Genomic DNA, 20,509 nt, shown 5'->3' on the forward strand with positions numbered 1-20,509 from the left:
AGTCAAGGATTGAATTCCTCTTCCTAGGCTCACCCCGTTAATGGCACACAGGGCACAGAAGACGAAGCATTGAGCGGGGGTGGGGATCACTACTTGCTGGCCTGTCAGGGTATCTCAAGAACCTCCACTAGAAAATTTCCTCCCTATGTGAGAATAGTCTTGCGGTGTATTGAAGACCGTGTTGGAATTGCAAGCCATCACTTTAAGAGTGTGCATGGGGAAGAGGGCCCTGCTTGCAGGCTAGGGGGCTCTGTAGCAAAGCATGTGCTCAGAGTTTGCCTGGAAAGAGCCATTTTAAAGTGGGTGGGGAAAGTTGTGCCTCTCTGCCTTAGGCTGCCAGTCACCCCCACGCCCTCTTTGTTTCTTGTGTGTTGAAGTTCTGGAGTTTATGTTGCAACCTTCCAACAAGAGTATTTTATGCTATCTAATTTCTATATTTGTATGCTGTGAACATTGCAAGTTCCCACTGCAGAATATGTAATATTGCCAGACTTTTCTCTGCCTACTCCAAGCTTTTCCCACCTCACTGATGTTTCTCACTTCCCAGCAGCTGTTACATGCTTATACTTATCCTGTGATAGTGGGATTCTGTGGTCTGTTGTAAATTTAGAAGAACTCAATTGAAATCAGTGTTCTGTAGTTATGCTAGGGTGACTGAGAGCAGAACTTGGGTTAAATTAGAGCTGGCCAGAAACAGAAACTTCCTTGGGTGTGGGGATTCCAAAACTAAAGAAAAAAAAAATCCATTCTGAAATGGGAAAAAAAAATTAAACTTTGAAATTCCCAGTGGAATGGGAATTCTAAAGTTTCAGTTTGAGAAAGTTAAAACCTGTCGTGCAGACTGGGTTCCATTCGAAACCTGCTGGGTTTCTGTTGGAATTTCATCGATAGCAACATTCCCATGCAAAATTTCAGTGAATTACCTTTTTTTGGGGGGGGGGGGGGGTAATCAGGAAATTTTCTGACCGCTGCTTTATTATACCTTAACTACAGAGAGATCTTGTGGATCCATCCAGGCAGTACACACAGTGGAGATACAGCCATTCCCATCAAAAACTTCTAAAGAATACAAGAACAGAAGGTGCTACCATCATATGTATAAACAGATAACTGTACTACTGGGTTATCCTTCAGTAATCGTTCTCTCAGGTTATTTAGTTTGTTTTAAATTCCACAGTGACAAACTAGTGCAGTGTTTTTCTCAAACTTGTAAAATGTGTGTTCTGTTTTTCTCACCTCTGACCCAGCCAAGTGTGTGTTGTTTTTCTTTTTGTTTTTCTTTCAAGGCCTACATATCTTACATCATCTTCTGCCTCTTAAAGGCGTTGGTAAACTGTGGGGGAAAAAAATTAAGTGTTGTCACAGTGGTTCACAATTTTTCCAGTTTACTGTACCCCTTTCAGGAGTCTGATTTGTCTTGCATACCTCCAACTCACTAAAAAGCAACTTGCTTACAAAATCAGACATAAAAATACAAGTGTGTCACAGTACACTTACTGAAAATTTGTTCTCATTTTTAACATATAATCATAAAATAAACCAATTGGAATATAAATATTGTACTTACATTTCAATGTATAGTATGTAGAGCTGTATAAACAAGTCATTGTATGAAATTTTAGTTTGTACTGACTTCGCTAGAGCTTTTTTATGTAGCGTTTTCTAAACTAGGCCAATATCTAGATGAGTTGATGTACCCCCAAAGACCTCTGCGTACTCCCAGGGGGTACATCATGTGCCCTTGGTTGAGAAGCACTTGATGTAAGACACTGTGGCTGGCATCTGAGTTAGAACCCATTTAAACAACTGGGCAGCTCACATCTTAGCACTACTGTTTCAGGCTCTCTACAAGCTTAGGCAGACACTACTTCACCGATTACACTCGCCATATCTTGAATGTTTTTTATTAAGAACCATAACAGCTAGAGATTTCTTTATTTTAATTTTGGAAGGGAAACACCATCTTAGAAGTCTGTGTAACAATTCCTGAGACATTTTATAAATGTAGCAATTCTACCAGGTAGATGTAAGTAACATTTAGCTTCTCTCCAGAATAAGCTAATTTTTATTGATGGATAAATAAATACAGCAGCCACAGAGATTGCTTGTAATACAGTTCTTCTGTCTCTGTTTTATTATTGGTCCCCCTAGGTGGCACTAAAAGTTTTTTTTATTTTCAGGTTTATTTCAACAAATCTTGCACAGTTGAGCTTTGTCCTCTAGCTTGAGATACAGCTGTAATTTCAACAAAACTGTCTGTCTGCTTGTGTTTTTGGTTTAGGAGGCTGGTGTTTATGGTTGGAACATCCTTTTGCAATAACATCAAGGTTCTTAGCAGAATTCCTCTGCAATCTATTAAAAAGAGACATGAAAATTGAACACTTAAGTGCAAAAGGCATGGTTTGAAAAAAGAGAAACACTGATAAACTTAGTAACTTTAAAAAAAAAATAATGAAAATCTAAGCTCAGTTTCTTGGAAATCAGATGCAGTAAAGCTGTTACCTGACCAACAAAAGGGCCCATTGTGCTAGCTACTTTACTGATATAATTTCTTTGAGAAGTGGAACTATTTCTAAAATTTACAGACTTATGCTGGTTATCATGTGGTGGTGGTTTATCAACATTTGGTGCCCTGTGACAGTTGGCCTTACAGTGGTATTCACAGCATTAAGCATAAGCAGCACTACAGATGCCATGATAAATTGTGTGCTTTGTCTTAGTGGCGGCCATTTGTGAATTTTAATACTTTCAAGCTGTATTGTAAGAGGGGAAATTTTGTTCTTCAGAGGGTAGATAATCTGTTCATAGACTGGTTTCAGAGTAACAGCCGTGTTAGTCTGTATTCGCAAAAAGAAAAGGAGTACTTGTGGCACCTTAGAGACTAACCAATTTATTTGAGCATGAGCTTTCGTGAGCTACAGCTCACTTCATCAGATGCATACCGTGGAAACTACAGCAGACTTTATATATACACAGAGAATATGAAACAATACCTCCTCCCATCCCACTGTCCTGCTGGTAATAGCTTATCTAAAGTGATCATCAGGTGGGCCATTTCCAGCACAAATCCAGGTTTTCTCACCCTCCACCCCCCCCACACAAATTCACCAGCACCTAGCACCAGCAGGAGAGTGAATTTGTGTGGGGGGGGTGGAGGGTGAGAAAACCTGGATTTGTGCTGGAAATGGCCCACCTGATGATCACTTTAGATAAGCTATTACCAGCAGGACAGTGGGATGGGAGGAGGTATTGTTTCATATTCTCTGTGTATATATAAAGTCTGCTGTAGTTTCCACGGTATGCATCTGATGAAGTGAGCTGTAGCTCACGAAAGCTCATGCTCAAATAAATTGGTTAGTCTCTAAGGTGCCACAAGTACTCCTTTTCTTTTTGTTCATAGACTGTTTAACTCTTTGATAGTTTGGCCCAGTAACACATTAAAACGCTGACCTTTCATGGATTATCTCGTGAAATGATATATCAGGCCAGGGGATGTGCTTTAGTCCACAGCAAGTTTTTCAAAACTTAATATTTGGAGGTTTGTTAATATTACTGAATGTTGCTTGTTTTCTAGTTTTTGTTACTATTGCCCTTTCTTATTCTTTTCTCCTTGATTGCTTACGTAGCCTACCTCCTATCATGTGCTGAGCAAACTGATGAAATGAACAGTGATTTCGTGCAAAACAAGAAGCATATGATACTGACTTGATTTACTCAGAAGCTAAGTTCATAAATAGGGACTTAATTGATCAAATGTAATTACGCAAATGTATATGAATAAAAGAAAACGTAGGCTGAATATCAGGGTACACTTAATACAGCAAGATCCACTAGGCCAGGGGTGGCCAACCTGAGCCTGAAAAGGAGCCAGAATTTACCAGTGTACATTGCCAAAGAGCCACAGTAGTACGTCAGCAGCTCCCCCCGCCCCTGCTCCCAGTGCCTCGTGGGGGCCGGGCCTGTAGCAGAACCAGGGGTGGAGCAGTGAGCACCCCCTCGGGGCACATTGGACAGTTGGCGCCTGTAGCTCCACCCCTGGAGTCGGTGTCTGTACAAGGAGCCTCATATTAACTTCTGACGAGCCGCATGTGGCTCCAGAGCCACAGGTTGGCCACCCCTGCACTAGGCTGTGGAAAAATTTCCCAAGGGAAGTGGTGGTAACCTTACTACTCATCTCCCCTTCCCTCTCCCTGCCGGGCATTTAAAACTAATTTGAATTCCCAGACAAATTACTACTTAAATGGAATTAAGATGTCCGTGAATCTAAAAGGAGATTATAAATGAACACAATAAATAAATGGCTAAAGTTGCACCTGTAATTTTTTTTTAAAAAGAACTCTGCTCTTTTGTCTGTTCTTACCCTGTGCTGGTAGAGAACCTGACTAGTTGTCAGTTGAAGGAAATGAAAGGGAACAGCTGATTGTTTATTCCAGGGAAGGCATGATTATTCTTTAATATTAAATATTTTGTATTGGATTTGTGCCAAGGAGCCCTACCATGCTGGGTGCTGTATAAAAACATAAGAAGAGACAGGCCTTACGTGGAAGAGCTTACTAGCAAATTTTAGACAAGACCCGTGATTTCAGGGTGCTTCAGAGCTGAAAATTTGACCCATTTTATAGCGGGGGCAGAAAAATCCATCAAGTGAGCCAGATATACACCATGAACCAAATTAAGTGACATCTCTGCACTCTGTGACTACTATCAGAGAGACTTGGTATTGCCATCCCCAAGCATTCAAAAATCATGAGTCAGGTCCCAAATAATCATGATCTTAATATGCATTTTGCTGTTTGAACTGCCAGTTCATGATTTTCAGACTTTTTCTTCACAGCCGTGAGGGCTAGAAACCTAATTTTTAAAAGTAGTAACATGACCGCTGGAGCTTTAAGAAGTAACCCACCGGCTGTTGTGAGATCTGTGATTTAAAATGGTAAGAGTTGACAACCTCTGGGAGGGGCCAGGGCTCCCGGCCAGTGGGAGTGCGGAGCTGGTGCTCAGGACGGGGGCAGCGAACGGAGCCCCGTGACCTTCCCGCCTAGGAGCCGGACCTGCTGCTGGCCGCTTCTGGGGCACAGTGCGGTGTCGGAACAGATAGGAACTAGCCTGTCTTAGCTGGGCAGCACCGCTGATGGGACTTCTAACGGCCCAGTTGGTGGTGGTGACGAGAGCCGCTGCGACCCAGTGCCTTACATTCCACGACCCAGTAGTGGGTCGTGACCTGCAGTTTGAAAACCACTGGTATAGACCAAGCCTTAGTTCTCATAGGTGCAGAGCTGAAATTAACCCTTTGATTTTTTGGAAAATACTTAAATGACTCTTTGAGGACACTAGAAAAAGCCAAATCGGGAGTTTCTGGGCCAAACTGCCTTTTGAGAGATTCTGTTGCAAAAAGGAACATGTTAGAAAAATGCATGATCAGGATTTGTTAAAATCTGATCACGATTAAATAGTCAAAATGATGCAAAATGGGGGTGGGAAGGAGAGTCTTCCCTGGTAAAAGACCACCCCATGAAAACTTCCAGAAAAATGATCTGGCTTTGGCAAAAGTTGATGCAGTGTGCCAAATTTAGGATTTTAATGGCGAGTTATTTTTTAACATTAACTGTAGGGTTGCTGTTGTGGCTCCATAATAAAACACTGGGGAGAGAATACACTGGAGAGATGACTTACCTGAGAGACTAATAATGAACTGGGCTGACGATCTAATAAATCTCTTCAACTTCATTTCTTAGATCATGATGTGACAGGTTTTTAAAAGCCGTCATCCCGAAAGGTTGCTCTTGTGTCACAACAAAGCACTATCTGCATAAGCTTTCAAAAGCTATAGAAATATTTTCCACATATTTGTAACTTTATCTCTATGGCAGATTATTAAAGTCTTTGTCAACAGTAATTTTCTCACACACAGTGATTGTCAATTTGTACACTTCTCAATGGAGGGGAAATTATACTGGGAATCTGGATCTTAAATGACTTGCTGAGAAGGGAGAGAGGTCATGTACTCTATTTATTGACAGAAATATATCAGAATTAGACCAAAGTAGATTGGTCCTACTATGCCATGCCAAATTGAAATGAGATTTCCTTTAGACCTCTTCATAATCTTCTGATACCAATTGAATCAACATTTGTGATTATACCAGTGAATGTGAACCGTAGAGCCAGGGCTGAAAAGCCAATCGTTGACGAGACAAAACCACTCACTTCCCCCAGATTGTTTGCTTGCACTACTTAATGTTGCTCCTGCTGGTTTGACCTAATTCGTGCACCAGTGTAGAAAAGACAAGCTGACGTTTTCAATTACTTCTAGCCAGTTCACAATAAATACTGATTGTGTGGCTGTTCTTCTTTCTTTTAAACTTTAGTTACCATTCAGCTTCAGGTCACTTAATTTTGTTATTTCTTATAATGTATGTCAATTTTGATCTCCCCCACCTCCCCCACCCCAGATTCTCCTGTTTTTCACATTAAGAAACCCTAAGTGTTTTCACATTAAAAAACCCTAAGCACGCACACACAAATAATTCCTTTTTAGATGGTAAGCTCCTTGTTTAGATCAGTTCTTCATGGCAGGTGAGTTTTATTCAGAGCAGAGCGCATTGTTGTTGATTGTTAAATTTTTAACATAAAGCTAACAGGCACTGAAATAAAAGAAGACCCCCGATTTCTAACTGCATGCTTGAATGTGGGAATCCTACTATATTGTATATTCTGTGGTGTCTTAGCAGAACATAGAAAATAACTCCCTAAGATTTTTATTATTTGAGCTCTTATTTGTCTAGGGCAAGAGTTCTCTTACATCATAATGTACATTCTAAAAGGCTTCTAAATCCACTATTAAATGCACCATATTTAAACTGCTAGGATGGCTTGTTTTTAAAAACAGCACATTGGGCTTACTTGCCCTCCCTCTTTTCACTCTCTTTTTACCTCTTCCCCCGGCCGCCTTCTCTGCAAGACCCTGTTGATCTTCACCAATCAAGGCTGCAAGAGTCCTGAGTTTGCTGCTGGCCTGGAACTACCTTGTGGTTTTCAGTAAAATAGTCTGCTGCCTTAGCTGCACATGTACATGCTAAAAAGGAATATGATTTCTATGCTTATAACCCTTGTTAAAATAACAGCATTCAGCTACTGAGGTTTCATGATTCATTAATACGACTGAGTTTCTAATTGGGTTGTATAATGTGATTTCTAACTTGCATAAAAAAATTGCAACAAATAGGGAAGTTCTTTAAATATTTGCAGTCCTGTCTTGGCATGGATCAAACTGTTTATAGCTAGGAATTTAAGAAATTTCCATGACTTCCTATGGGATTTCAGAGGTCAGTTTGGGGATGTGTAGGAAGGAGGAGGTTTGAAAATGAGCCAAAACCTAAAGTGAAAGTTAAAAAATGGGGCAGATCTGAGTTTATACCAAAGTAATTTTTAGTCAATTTGCCTAATGTTGTTTTTTAACTTGGATGGGAACTAATATTGGGTAGTGTTGTGTTAAATGCTCATGTAGGGTTTTTAATGTTATGTAATATGCTTGTCTCATTTAAATTGTACAGTATATGATGTAACAGGTAACTTTTTAAATCAAAATTCCATATAATGTTAGTACTGTTATGAAAGAACCAGTTTAAACAGTGTCTCCCAATCTGGGTTAATATACAGTATAGATCAATAGATCAATTATATAAAGAGTTTTTGATACAAACTGTCTCCTAACACTGTAGAGTTAAATATCGGTTTTAATGTTTTGGATGTGCACCCTCCCCCCCCCCCCCAAGTTAGAAATATGTATAACTACAGTTAGTACTTAAAAAAAACAAACGAACAGGTTTAACATTCATTTTGCTCTATTAAGAATGGTCGTAATTGGTTATACCAATATTCCATCTAGCCCAGTCTTCTGTCAGTGGCCGATGCCAGATGCTTCAGAGGGTATGAACAGAACAGGGCAATTATCAAGTGATTCATCCCCTGTCCTCCAGTTCCAGCTTGGGGTAGTCAGTGTTTTAGGGACGCCCAGAGCATAGGGTTGTGTTCCTGACCATCTTGGCTAATATAGTCATTGATGGTCCTATCCTCCATGAACTTATCTAATTCTTTTTTGAACCCAGTAAAACTTTTGGCGTTCACATCCTAAGACAATGAGTTCCACAGGTTGACACTGTTGTGTGAAGAAATACTTCCTTATATTTGTCTTAAAGCTGCTGCCTATTAATTTCATTGCATAACCCCTGGTTCTAGTGTTACTTGAAGGAGTAAATAACACTTCCTTATTCACTTTTTCCACACCATTCATGATTTTACAACCCTCTATCATGTCTTCCCCCTTAGCTGTCTCTTTTTTAGGCTGAATGGTCCATCTTTTTAGCTGTCTTTATATGGAAGCTGTTCCATAACTCTAATCATCTTTATTGCCCTTCTCTGGACTTTTCCAATTCTAATATATCTTTTTCAGATGGGGTGATGAGAACTGTGCTCAGCATTCAAGATGTGGGGGTACCATGGATTTATATCATATTTGCTGTCTTCTTTTCTATCGCTTTCTGAAAAATTTCTAATATTGTTACCTTTTTCGACTTCCGCTGCTCGTTGAGTAGATGTTTTTGGAGAACTATCCATGATGACTCCAAGATTGTTCTTCAGTGCTAACAGCCAACTAATACCACATCATTTTGTATGTATAGGTAATTATGTTTTCTAGTATGCAATACTTTGCATTTATCAACAATGAATTTCCTCTGCCATTTTGTTGCCCAGTGTTGTGTGATATCTTTGTAAGCTTTCAAAGTCTAATTTGGACTTACCTGCAAGAAGTGTTGCTAACGCCAATTATTCAAAAATTGTGAGTCAGGACCCAAAAAATTGAAACTGGTTTCAAAATTAGATTTTTAAAAACTGGGGTTCTTATTTTAGATTTGTTTTTGAGCTTTTAGTGCTCACATTTTCAAGTACTTCACTATAAGCATGAAGGCTAGAAACTGTTTTAATGAAACTGATTCGTACATCATGAGTTTTGGAGCTGGGGCTTTATGAAAATCACAAAATATCATGAGATTTATGATTTAAAATTACAAAAGATGGCAACATTGATAAGGAAAAGCTGTGAAATATTTGTAAGTCTCTCAACAGTGTTAACCTGTAATGAAAGCTGGTTGCAAGCTTTATAGAGAGGGCCTTGCCATAGTAAGTAATCCTATCAGGGTGGGCGTCTTTCAGTGGGATGTGACTTCTTCATGAGATAATGAAAGTACCCTGGATTGTTTGGAAAGTATCAGGTACCAGATGAAAACCTAAAGTTTGAAAATTGGCCCTTGCTAGCATGCTGTTGAAATAAACTTCAGTGCGGAGGGGTGGAAGTGCAATGCTAATTGACCCCAAAGCAGGAAGCACCTCAGTACTGTATATTAATAGGGTAGGACAGAGGGGTGGGGACGGAGTTGATCTTAATGCAAACAGAAAACTGATCCATAGTTTAAATCTCTTCCCATTTTGCTCCAAAAGGCTTTTGTTGCCATGAGGTCTGTTGCGGATTATGTAAATATGTGAGACAAAGCAGTTGCTTTCTCTTTGTTGGTACTTTATATGCGAGGAAATCCATCTCGATGAGGTCTTGCTGGAGCTGACATGATAAACAATGTAAAATTGTATCGTATACCTATTTTCTACTGACAAATTCAAAGAGAGAAGATTTAATCGTTCCACCATTAGTACAATAGAAAACACTATGTACCCTACAAGTCTCCAGACCATGGCATGGAAACTTTTTCATGTGAGTACAGGCATTGTTCTCAAAAGAGAGACTAACAATTATATCCTTTTGAAGAAAAGGACCCAAATTTACCTCTGTCAAAGTTCCTTCCCCACTCTGAACTCTAGGGTACAGATGCAGGGACCTGCATGAAAAAACCCCTAAGCTTATTCTTACCAGCTTAGGTTAAAACTTCCCCAAGGTACAAACTATTTAGTTTACCTTTTGTCCCTGGACTTTATTGCTGCCAGCACCAAGCGTCTAACAAAATATAACCGGGAAAGAGCCCACTTGGAAACGTCTTTCCCCCCAAAATCCCCCCAAGCCCTACCCCCTTTCCTGGGGAAGGCTTGATAAAAATCCTCACCAATTTGCATAGGTGAACACAGACCCAAACCCTTGGATCTTAAGAACAATGAAAAAGCAATCAGGTTCTTAAAAGAAGAATTTTAATTGAAGTAAAAGAATCACCTCTGTAAAATCAGGATGGTAAATATCTTACAGGGTAATCAGATTCAAAACATAGAGGATCCCTCTAGGCAAAACCTTAAGTTACAAAAAGACACAGAAACTGGAATATGCATTCCATTCAGCACAACTTATTTTATCAGCCATTTAAACAAAACAGAATCTAACGCATATCTAACTAGATTACTTATTAACGCTTTACAGGAGTTCTGACTTGCATTCCTGCTCTGGTCCCGGCAAAAGCAACACACAGACAGAGAGAACCCTTTGTTTCCCCCTCTCCCCCCTCCAGCTTTGAAAGTATCTTGTCTCCTCATTGGTCATTTTGGTCCGGTGCAAGCAAGGTTATCTTTAGCTTCTTAACCCTTTACAGGTGAAAGGGTTTTTTTTCCTCTGGCCAGGAGGGCTTTAAAGGTGGTTAGCCTTCCCTTTATATTTATGACATGCCCCCCAAATCACAGATGGGGTGAAACGCTGGCTGGGATTTCTTCCTGGAGCTCTAGGAGAAAATCGAGTTAATAGACACATGCACCTCTAAATATACTACCAAGTATATTAGTACGAAGACTAACAATATTTTCCACATCTCAAGGACGATTTTAACCAGTTGATTCTGGGAAACTTTCATGGGAGAGTGCATCAGCCACTTTGTTAGAAGCTCCTGAGATGTGTTGGATGTCGAAATTAAAATCTTGGAGAGCTAAACTCCACCAAATAAGTTGTTTGTTATTTCCCGTGGCGGTATGAAGCCACTGTAGCACAGCATGGTCGGTTTGCAGGTGGAAACGGCGTCCGCAAACGTATGGGCGTAGCTTTTCCAGAGCATAGACAATGGCGTAACATTCTTTTTCACTGACTGACCAGTTGCTTTCCCTCTCAGACAGCTTCTTGCTGAGAAACACTACAGGATGGAATTCTTGATCCGGTCCTTCCTGCATTCAAACTGCTCCCACACCACGCTCGGACACATCTGTGGTTATTAGGAATGGTTTGTCAAAGTCTGGGGCCCTTAGCACAGGGTCAGACATGAGTGTTGCTTTAAGCTGGTTAAAGGCCTTCTGACACTGAACGGCATTTGGCTGTTTCTTTTTGGTTAGGTCTGTCAGTGGGGTGGCGATTTGGCTGTATTGTGGTACAAATCGCCTGTAATATCCAGCCAAGCCTAAGAAGGATTGGACCTGTTGCTTTGACTTTGGGGCAGGCCACTTTTGGATAGCATCCACTTTGGCCTGTAGGGGGTTGATTTACCTTGGACACCAGGTGGGTCAAGGAACTGTCACTCTGTTTAGGCCTATTTGACACTTCTTAGCCTTAACAGTTAGTCCTGCCTCCCTTATGCGCTCGAAGACTTTTTGTAGATGTTCCAGGAGTTCTGCCCAGGAGTCCAAAAATATGGCCACATTGTCAAGGTAGGCAACTGCATGTTCTTCTAATCCTGCTAAGAGACCATCTACAAGTCTTTGGAAGGTGGCGGGTATATTCCGCAGCCTGAAAGGGAGTACATTAAATTCATACAGCCCGAGATGTGTGGTGAAGGCTGACTTTTCCTTGGCAGATTCATCTAGCGGTACCTGCCAGTACCCCTTGGTTAAGTCTAAGGTAGAGATGAACTGGGCCCGTCCCAGTTTCTCTAATAGTTCATCTGTGCGTGGCATGGGATAGTTGTCTGGGCGAGTTACAGCATTTAGCTTATGGTAGTCCACGCAAAAACGTATCTCGCCATCTGGTTTGGGAACTAGAACCACTGGAGATGCCCATGCACTGCCAGAGGGGTGGATTACCCCCATCTGTAGCGTATCCTGGATCTCCCATTCTATAGCAGTTTTAGCTTGAGGAGACACCCGGTAAGGTTGGACTTTAATTGGGTGAGCATTACCTGTGTCAATGGAGTGGTATGCCCGTTCAGTCAGTCCTGGGGTGGCTGAGAACATCGGCATGTAGCTAGTGCACAGCTCCTGGATCTGCTGTCGCTGCATACGCCCAAGGGTCATGGAGAGGTTCACCTCTTCCATGCCACCAGCACTTTTCCCTTTGTAGTAAACACCTTCAGGCCACTCAGCGTCATCTCCTCCCTGAGCTGTAAAGTGACAAACCTTTAACTCTCTGGAATAAAAGGGCTTTAGAGAATTAATATGGTACACCTTAGGCTTTCGGTTGGAGGTGGGGAATGCCATACGATAATTAACAGCTCCCAGGTGCTCCTGGACCGTGAATGGCCCTTCCCACGATGCTTCCATTTTATGGGCCTGGAGCACCTTTAGGGCCATGACCTGGTCCCCTACTTTGAAGGACTGCTTTCTGGCATGTTTATCATACCAGGCTTTTTGCTCTTTTTGTGCATCTTGTACGTTTTCTTTAGCAAGGGCTAAAGATGTTTGGAGGGTGTTTTGTAGGCTGGTTACAAAGTCCAGAATGTTAGTTCCTGGAGAAGGTGTAAACCCCTCCCATTGCTGCTTCACCAACTGTAATGGCCCCTTAACCTCATGGCCATATAGAAGTTCAAATGGTGAAAACCCTAAACTGGGATGTGGTACAGCTCTGTAGGCAAAAAGCAACTGTTGCAACACTAGGTCCCAGTCACTGGAGTGCTCATTTACGAATTTATGTACCATGGCCCCCAAAGTCCCATTAAATTTCTCCACCAGGCCATTTGTTTGATGATGGTAAGGGGTGGCAACCAAGTGATTCACCCCATAAGCTTCCCAAAGGCTTTCCATAGTTCCTGCCAGGAAATTAGTTCCTGCATCTGTGAGGATGTCGGAGGGCCAACCTACCCTGGCAAAAATGTCTGCTAGTGCCTGACACACGCTTTTAGCCCTGGTGTTGCTTAGAGCTACTGCTTTCGGCCATCGGGTGGCAAAATCCATGAAAGTCAGTTTGTACTGCTTTCCTCTGGGTGTCTTTTTCAGAAAAGGACCCAGAATATCCACAGCTACCTGCTGGAATGGGACTTCAATGATGCGGAGTGGCTGGAGAGGGGCTTTGACCTGGTCTTGGGGTTTTCCCACTCTTTGGCATACCTCACAAGACCGGACATAGGGAGAAACATCCTTACCCATTCCCTCCCAGTGGAATGACCTCCCCAAACGGTCTTTGGTCCTGTTCACCCCAGCATGGCCACTAGGATGATCATGGGCTAAGCTCAAGAGCTTTACTCGGTACTTAGTTGGAACTACCAACTGTCTCTGAGGATGCCAGTCTTCCTGGTGTTCACCAGAAAGAGTTTCGTTGTATAAAAGTCCTCTTTCTACAACAAACCTGGATCGATTAGAAGAGCTGAGAGGTGGTGTGTTGCTCCGTGCTGCCATCCAAGCTCTCTGGAGGCTTTCATCTGCTTCCTGTTCGGTCTGGAATTCTTCCCTTGATGCTGGAGACATTAGTTCCTCATTGGATTGTGGACCTAGGCTTGGTCCCTCTGGAAGCAATGTAGGGGATGGGGCTGTTTCCGTTGACTGTGAACTGCTCTCCGCTGGTGCACTATGTTAGGTTTCAGGCTCCGGCTGAGCCTCTTGTGTAGGGTTATCGGCTGCTGCCGGTTCAGGTTCGGTGGGGCTCTCTGGTGTTGGGGTGGCAAGTACTGGATTCAGTGCTGGCAATTGATCTGGTGCTGGTTGTTCCGCCGGTTCCGGGACTGGCTCTGTCTGGGTCTCTGGGACTGGATTCGCTACTGCTGTTGCTGACGCTGGCATGGGGTCTGGTTCCATCACCTCTGACCAGGTTCTGGTAGAAGTTTCCGGAACAGAGCTAGGCCTAACTGCTTGCTTATCCTGGCTGCGGGTGACCATTCCCACCCTCTTGGCTAGCTTCACGTGATTGGCCAAGTCTTCCCCCAACAGCATGGGGATGGGATAATCATCATAGACTGCAAAAGTCCACGTTTCTGACCAGCCCTTGTACTGGACAGGCAACTTGGCCGTAGGCAAATTGAAAGAGTTGGACTTGAAGGGTTGAATTGTCACTTGGATCTCTGGGTCTATTAAATTGGGGTCCACTAAGGAAGCATGGATAGCCAACACTTGTGCTCCGGTGTCCCTCCACGTGGTGACATTCTTCCCGCCCACGCTCACAGTTTCCCTCCACTCCAAGGGTATCTGAGAGGTATTTGGCCTGAGGACCTCTGTTGTGATTCCGGTGCAATGAACTGTAATCTGTTGGGGTTCTTGGAGCAGTTGGCCTTCACATGCCCCGGCTTGTTACATTTAAAACATCGTCCAGCTGACGGATCACTGGGGCGAGGTGGGTTGCTGGAGAATGGTGTGGCAGGATAAGGTGTCTGGAGTATTCCTTGGTGTGTAGTAGGGGCCTTGGGCTATCCCCAGTAGTAGGGGGTGGTCTGAGAGTGTCCCTTCGGGTATCCGCTCCAACTGTGACCAGGGTTATTCCTCTCTCCTCCCTCCACATGTTTTGTTCTGTCTTGCCTCGCCTCTCTGGTGGTCTGGGACTGCTTGTATCGATCAGCATAAGAGGCAAGACTTTCTGCTGAGTCCATTTCCTTATCCCATAAACACTGTATTATTTCCTCCTTGGACATATTCAGGAATTGCTCCTGAGCTATCAAATAACACATTTCTTCAAAGCTAGTGACACCGCTTCCTTGGACCCATTTATCTAACAGATCCTTCATCTGGTTTAGATAAGCCACATGATTTAGTCCAGGCCCTCTCTTAAGGGTTCAAAATTTTACTCTGTATGTTTCAGATGTAATTTGAAATTGCTTTAAAACCAAATCCTTGAACTTATTATAGTCAGAAGCCTCGTCAATAGGCATCTTATTTAATATGTCCAGAGCTCTTCCAGTCAATTTTGCGACCAATGTGGTCATCTTGTGAGCTTCAGGAATTTTATGGAGAGTGCACAGTCTCTCAAAGGTGAGAAAATATTCAGCAATATCGCTGGATTCATCATACTGTGGACATAGTCGCTCCGATTTGTGGATTGTTGGGGATGGATTGTTAGGGTTATCCAGTAGATTCCGCTCAACCCTTACCTTCTCCATCTCCAATGCATGCTTCCTCTTTTTTCTTTCTTTTCCAGTTCTTTTTCCCTTGCCTCCAGTTCTTTTTCTCTTGCCTCAATAGCTTCCTGTGGGCAGCCTCTAGGGCTTTTTCTGCCTCTTTTGCTGCCTCCAGTCTGGTTAACTCCAATTTGTGTTGTGCCTTGGTTTCCGTCATGTTAGCCTCTCTGTTTTTAACTAACTTTACACCCGAGAGTTAGAAATAAAACAAACAAACAACTTAGCTTGTCTATATATATATATATATATATAGGTTGTGCTGTAACCGGATACCTATGTTCTCTCATAGTGATTGTCAGCCTACAGAAAAATACTTAGGTTTTTTTTTTTAACACCTTTGTCTCCAGGCAAATAGACAGAAAACCCCTCTATTTGCTCTGAGCTAAAAAATACCTCTTCAGGTCTGTGAAGACTTGTGAATTTCCCTGCAGGAGGTTAACTACCCTGTCTTTTAGGTAGAGAAAACTTCAGCTCACAAAAGACAATTTCCTTTTGTCTCTGTTCTGGCCCCCAAGCAGAGACAAAAAAACTCTAACTGCTTTCAGCTTAGAACCTGCTTTCCAGCAGCCCAAAGGAAAAAAAAAAGTCCTTTTTTAAAATCTGTGCTTCTGGTTCAAAAAATCTCAAAATGATTGCAAGTTAATCCCACCATTCTGCCACCATGTATAGGTTCCTTCCCCACTCTGAACTCTAGGGTAGAGATGTGGGGACCTGCATGAAAAAACCCCTAAGCTTATTTTTTACTAGCTTAGGTTGAAACTTCCCCAAGGTACAAACTATATTTTACCTTTTGTCCCTGGACTTTATTGCTGCCACCACCAAGTGTCTAACAAAATATAACCGGGAAAGAGCCCACTTGGAAACGTCTTTCCCCCCAAAATCCCCCCAAACCCTACACCCCCTTTCCTGGGGAAGGCTTGATAAAAGTCCTCACCAATTTGCATAGGTGAACACGGACCCAAACCTTTGGATCTTAAGAACAATGAAAAAGCAATCAGGTTCTTAAAAGAGAATTTTAATTGAAGAAAAAGTAAAAGAATCACCTCTGTAAAATCAGGATGGTAAATACCTTACAGGGTAATCAGATTCAAAACATAGAGAATCCCTCTAGGCAAAACCTTAAGTTACAAAAACCGGAATATACATTCCATTGAGCACAACTTATTTTATCAGCCATTTAAACAAAACAGAATCTAACGCATATCTAACTAGATTGCTTATTAACCCTTTACAGGAGTTCTGACTTGCATTCCTGCTCTGGTCCCGGGAAAAGCAATACACAGACAGAGAGAACTCTTTGTCTTCCCCCCCCCCCCCCCTTTGAAAGTATCTTGTCTCCTCATTGGCCATTTTGGTCAGGTGCCAGTGAGGTTATCTTTAGCTTCTTAACCCTTTACAGGTGAAAGGGTTTTTTCCCTCTGGCCAGGAGGGATTTAAAGGTGGTTAGCCTTCCCTTTATATTTGAGAACCTTGCTTAAAAAAAGTTTGCTTGTTTCACAAGTACTCACTCCCCCTCCCCCCTGGGGTTTTAATTGTGTTAGTAAAGATATATATTAAAAGCAAAGTTTGAATGATTGGGGACACAGTAACTGTTCCATTTCTTACTTAATGGCCTTTGTTTTATATCTTTAAAATTTTTTTTCTTTTGTAGATTGTTATGGGAGAATAGCTCCATGTGTCTGAACTACACTACATTTTTCTGTTTTTTATAGAGAAAGTTGTATCTAAAATCTGGGATGCTGTAGAAGAAGTTTGTTCTGATTTAAGACATCCGTCAGAAGGGTTTCTAAATTTGTGTATTTTTTTAATGTATTTGTATTTGTAACGTTCTAAAGCTGTTCTTTTGCTTACTCCTCCCCTACCTTATCAACACTTCACCTCTTTATCCTCTTAGCTGTAGCAGTGGGAGTAATCATGTCATTTCAACCTCGTCTTAAAGAACAGTGTTTGTTGTGGGTTAGAGCAGAGATTTAAAGGAGCTGGGATTAGATGATGTATCTAGTTGAAGTACTCAAAAGGCATCCATTCCTATAGCACTGGCAGTCTACATAATATGGTCTAATAGCTGACTTCAGGAAGTTCTCCTTTTGTGAGACCCAGATATTAATATGCATAGACAGGAGCATATTTTTCATAAAGGGCTTTTCCCTGTGGGGACTTCATCTGTGACTTTTTCAGTGACATGAAACAGTCTGTCAGTAACTTGCATGTCATGCAGCGCCATGCCACAGAACCCAAGAGAAGAAAAGACTGTTTCTGACTATTCCTAGACATGGATTTGCATCCAACAGGTTCTGTCACCTAAATGGAGGCTTGTCTACAAACAAACTGAAATAACTAAATCAGTTACCAGCTTGCACTGAAATAACTACTGGTATTGAGTGTCCTATCTTTTTTTTTTTAATTCTGGTCTAAACATAAATGTTTTACTGGTATAACTATGTTGCTTAAGGATGTGATTCCCCCCCCCCCCCGCATCCATTTGTAAGCTTTAGACTTTACCAGTCTAACTGCATCCAGAGATTATTTTTGTACTAATACAACCGCGTCCATACTACAAGGGTTGTACCGCTAAACTATGCTAGTATAGTTAAAGCAGTACAACCTTCCACTGTAGGTAAGTCTACACTAGAAGCATTTTACCTCTATTCCTTTACTAGTATACTGCATTGCCAAAGCTGTGCTTTGCAATGGTATACTAACCCCCCCCCCCCTCAAGCAATATGAGTAAAAGCCCATTTTTGCCTGTATAACTGTCTCTGCTACAGGCTTTTGCTGGCATAGCTATGTAAGGCAGGGATGAGAAGAGGTGTGATTCCAGACTGACGTAGCTGTGCTGTATACAATGCCCAAGTGTTGTCAGCTCCAGTTTGGGTGGAGGCAAGTCCAAAGAATTCCTCATTCTATCCAAGGACTATCCTTCAAGGATTGGTTCCTCTGGGTGCTTGAGCAGAGTACCTGGGTAACTACGGGGTTGTGAGTTTTCTCCCCCCCCACCCCCAGTCTATAGAACAAAGATTGATGTGAAATCAGGATTTGATTAAAAAGGGGCAGGTGTAGTGTTAGGAAGGCTCGGAAGCGAACGGAGCCAACATACGCTAAAGGCAATGACAGATCTCTGTTGAATTCAAGTGTACCGGGTCAGGCCCTGAATGCGTGTGTGTGGGGGGCACAACTGGAAATGGACCCCCTCCTGTCACAAGTACTGAGCTGGGCCAGATGTTAGGGTTCAGGCTCCATATCCTGCAATCCTTCCCATTAATGCCTCTAGGTACTCGGCCCAAATGGCTTTGGCAGCTTCTCTGTGGTCCCATGTGTCCTGGGCTGAGTAACCGGGAGGAGGGCAGGGGTGTAATATGGGTGCTTTTTGGTTCATTATCAGGCCCAGGGAAGGGCCTGGGCAGAAGCAGGAGCTGCCTGGCGGGGGGGCGGAGTGGGTGGCCTGTCCTACAGGTTTTACTTCGCCGCCTTCATCCCATTTTTCAGTAGGGAAAGAGAGTCCTCTTCCCTGTCAGGGAGGGAGCGTTACAGCAGGCTCCCCCCTCCCCCTTGTGAGTGGGGCACAGGGACCCTCCTCCCCCAGCTCGGAGTGGGGCACAGCAGGCTCCCGCCTCCCTCTGTCCTGTGAGGGGGGCGCGCCCCGCTGTCTGACTGCGCGCTCCCGTGGCTCCCCTCAGTGCGCCCCGCTTTCCTCGCGTGCGCGACGCGCTGCCGCCCCTCCCCCCTCCTCCGGGAGCCGCGGGTTCCCGGCAGCCAATGGCGGAGCCGGCGGCGCCCCCGCCTTTCCTGCCCGGCCAATAGAAACTTACTACTATGTTATTGGGGGGAGGGGGCGCGGGGTCTGGGGCCGCTGGCGCCGGTGGGTGAGGAGGCAGCGGCGCGCCTGGAGCCGGCGGGATCCCCCGCTATCCTGCCCCGGTGTGTGAGGAGAGACCGCCCGGCCGGGTACGGGGGCGTGTAGCGGGCTTGGGGAGCAGCGGCCTGAGGGGGCTAGTGGGAATGGGGGGTAGTGGGTGCAAGGGAAATGGGCAGGAGGGGGCAGCCTAGAAGGGTCAGTGCAGGGGGGCTTGCGGTGTCTGCATGGGCGGAGGGGGGTGCAGGGGTTGGCCTGGGGTGGGGGTTGGGGCATGTGCGGTGAGGGGGGGTCTCGGGTGGGGCCACGGGGTGGGGCAGGTGAGCGTGGGTAGGGGCACGGCGCTGCAGTGGGGCTGAGCATGGCATAGAACGGTGGGAGGGAAGATTGGTGGCTCCATAGGGGACCGAAACTGTCTGAGCGCAGAAGTGGTGGGAGGCGAGATGTTAAGGGAGGAGGAGGAGATGATGATGGTCAAGATCAGGTGCTGTGTGTGTCCATTTCATGTCAGCCCCGTCCTTTCTGAAGGAGAGGCTTTCCTGCGTTTGCAGAGGGATGGATGCGTTGAATCAGTAGGTGTTTCCTTTTTCTAACCTCCGTGAGTCTATTGTGTGGGAGGGAGGTGGTTTGGGAGATGCAGGAGGATGATGGTGGGAATGAAGATATGGCGGTGAAAGGTTTGAAAAAATCTCAAAACACAATCCGTCAATTGTTTGAGCTCTGAGAGGAAGAGATTTCAAAAACAATGCAGTTGAATTGAACGTTGTGATGGTGAAGCAGGTACTATTGTTACTGAAGCTGTTTTGCATGAACGCTGCCTACAGAGAAAATTGCCTTTTGCTTTTTATTTAAAAAAAAAAAAAAAGCTTACACATGGGATTAATTTTTGAATGCTTTAGTGATCAAAGGGTTAAACCAATCTCCCTGTGTTGCATCCTGCTTTTAGTCATGGGTTTGACTGGTCTGAAATATTTCTTGATTTGCTTCTGTTCATGTTAAAGGGACACTCTGCAATTAAGAGGGTTTTTTTTAAAGTGAATACTAACATTTAAAACTAAAACAATTTCAAAAGGACATTATCAATTTAAAAATCACACATCTGCCTGAAAATTATCTCGACAGTTGTTTCAAATAGCATTGGAATAGAAGAAAAGAAACACTTGTGAGGTTTTTTTTTTCTCCCTTCATTTTGTGCATTTGATGGCACTATGTGTTTAGTCAGTTTCACTTGTGTGATCACTTACCTGTTGCTTTACCCAAACTATAAGGAAAGAGTATATTTCTAAAATTAGAAAATATCTCATTGTACAATTACAGAAATTCCCAGAAGTACTTACGATCAGGAGTACATATAGTCTCAGCAATTGCTTTTAACTTTTTTTTAATTGACTAGATTTCAAGTAAATTATGTTCCTTTTAAATCTTAAAT

The 20,509-nt window shown here is 43.2% G+C and overlaps 1 protein-coding gene across 2 annotated transcripts in view; it reads left to right on the top strand.

Annotated features, from left to right (window-relative positions):
• The window catches only part of EPB41 (erythrocyte membrane protein band 4.1), a 191,792-nt gene that overhangs the window by 27,910 nt on the left and 143,373 nt on the right, over positions 1–20,509 (top strand). Inside the window, exon 1 of one of the 2 annotated variants that reach the window (XM_075121351.1) lies at positions 19,074–19,172. The exons of the other annotated variant lie outside the window; for it this stretch is intronic. The gene's annotated coding sequence lies outside the window, so the exon portion shown is untranslated. Of the gene's footprint in view, positions 1–19,073; positions 19,173–20,509 lie in introns of those variants that run through there. 2 annotated transcript variants of the gene reach the window in all.

The sequence above is a fragment of the Caretta caretta genome, chromosome 19, assembly GCF_965140235.1.
Source record: "Caretta caretta isolate rCarCar2 chromosome 19, rCarCar1.hap1, whole genome shotgun sequence".
NCBI classification, from domain to species: domain Eukaryota; kingdom Metazoa; phylum Chordata; order Testudines; family Cheloniidae; genus Caretta; species Caretta caretta.